Source organism: Lissotriton vulgaris, chromosome 10, assembly GCF_964263255.1.
Source record: "Lissotriton vulgaris chromosome 10, aLisVul1.2, whole genome shotgun sequence".
In the NCBI taxonomy this organism is placed as follows: Eukaryota; Metazoa; Chordata; class Amphibia; order Caudata; family Salamandridae; genus Lissotriton; species Lissotriton vulgaris.
In genome coordinates this window covers 979,506,006-979,508,352 of record NC_141698.1, presented here as the reverse complement: position 1 = coordinate 979,508,352, position 2,347 = coordinate 979,506,006, and positions in this window count along the sequence as shown.

The window sequence follows — 2,347 nt, the reverse complement described above, 5'->3', positions numbered from 1 at the left end:
CGTGCAGGTTGGCTCTGGCGGCGGCGGGGTCGTTGGTCAGGGAGAGGATCAGCTGGGTGTCGTCGGCGTAGGAGATTATGTTGAGGTTGTGTTGGCGTGCGATGGCCGCGAGGGGGCTCATGTAGACTGCTTCCATCACTGACTCCTCCATGTTACAGATACTCATCCAGAGATTCTTGCATGTAGTGTTTGAATATCATGAATTTAACCAAAAACACAGTTGAGCTCATTTCAGGGTTAAAGGCTAGCAGAAAACTAACTAGTGATAGGAGAGGTTGCTGGTTATTGAATAGTTACCACATTGTATTGTAGTGGTCATTATAGAGATAATGCCTTCAAATTTTTCATAAATTGAAGCAGTGTTGAGGTGGTCCAGATGGATAAGGTGACATTGCCACTGTCTGTATCATCTGCCTGCCTGGCTTTAAACTCATGATTGCTTGGTCCTCATCCCTCTCTGGACTTCATACACCCTTGTAAACAACAGTTCACATTTCACTACATGCAATCACTATCTTGTACCACCAAGCTTTTCTGTAATGTTTTGGGGGGCTGCAGGAAGTGCAGCAGTCCCCCAGCAACATTACAAAACAGCAGTAATTCTCCTTGGTCATTAAATTCATGACCCAAGGAGAGCTTACCATATTTCTTAAAGCACTCCTAGCTGGTGCTCTTTTCTCTTTATCTAGAGTGCAGGGGCCTCTTTGGTTACTTTTATGGCTGCATTTTGTAGGCTAAAAGACTCAAAGATGTTGATTTGTTTTAAAATCAGTTTTATTAAACATTGCACTGTGTGAATTCATGAAATATACATTTGATTATAGTTATTGACGTTTTTTGGACAATGACAATAGGTTTGCTTTATATTTGTTGATATGTGGACCCATTGATAAAGCCAAAAGTCTCACTTTTTATATTGAGGTGTGACTGTTTGCCAAAGTCAGTAAATCTGCCTTACCTAAATTAACATATTTTATATTGTAACATCACATAGTCAACTTGCTGGGGTTTAGCGAAGTCTTGCCACAAGCCAAAGGCCATGTGCAGGGTGAGTTTGCGTGCCAGTGAGTGGTTGACCCGGTGCCCTACCGCATGCACACTGCAAGGGGTAGAGAGCTTGCATGGGATTTTTCCATGGGGCACTGTGCATGGTCAGACCCTGCCCCAACTCCACACCTCACATGGCTATTGACATGTTACTTTACTTTAAGGAAAAAGTTAAAAACTCACAGAAAAAACAAAGTTTACATTATAGTTAGGTGAAAATGTCAGATAACACATACCAATTTAAACAAACAAAACTACTGGAAGTAACCAATTATATTTCTCTCAAGTAACTATGCCTCATGCCCTAAAGAAATATAACTTGCGCCCTCGCCATACACTGTTAATTACCTCAAATATTACATGACTCACTACATGTTCTATGCTATCATTGATAATATAACAGCAGCATCTGATATGACATAATTGATGACAACACAGTGCATAAGGGGGAGGGAGTTATAGTTACTTGAGATAAATATAACTGGTGAAATTCATCAGTCGTGTTACCTTGAAATAATATGTTTTAATTGAAATTTTAACCTAACTCTTTAAACTTTACTTTTTTCTTTTGTTTTGTTCTGTGAATATATCTTTTTTATACATATATTTGTATAGTATTTACAGGTAGCACCCACGCCGCATGGCTCCTCCTGATCGGCGAGTCTCTGCCTCTCTGCTCTGCCGCCACAGAGGGTTCGCCCCTGGTAACTGCTATCTGTGCTCTTTTTTCCCCTCTGTTCTGCCATCCTTTTCTCTGCTGTGTACTGTATTTTTTGCATTTGTATTTGGTTTTTGAGGCACTCCTTTTGTGCCCCTGCCCTCTGTGCCCCCCCGCTCCCGGCCGCTGCTCCCCCGCGGCCCGTCCCCTTTTTTCTTCTGTTTCTCCTGCCCTCGCCCATTCGCTGCCCCGCTCCCGCCTCCCAGCTGCTCCTCCCTCCCACTTGGCCTCTTATGGAGGCCCGCGCGGCGAAGGTGAGTGTGACCTGACCCCAGGTCGCTCCCCATGCCAAACTGCTATCTGTGCTCTTTTTTCCCCTCTGTTCTGCCGTCATTTTCTCTGCTCTGTGCTGTATTTTTTGCATTTGTATTACTTTCTTGAGGCGCTCCATTTGCGCCTGTGCCCTCTGTGCCCCCCACTCCCCACTTCCCGCTGCTGCTCCCCCGTGGCCCGCCACCTTTTTTTCTTCTGTTTCCTCTGCCCTCACCCATTGGCTGCCCCGCTCCCGCCTCCCAGCTGCTCCTCCCTCCCACTTCGCCTCTTATGGAGGCCACGCGGCAAACCTGTCTGCGCCCGTCTGCG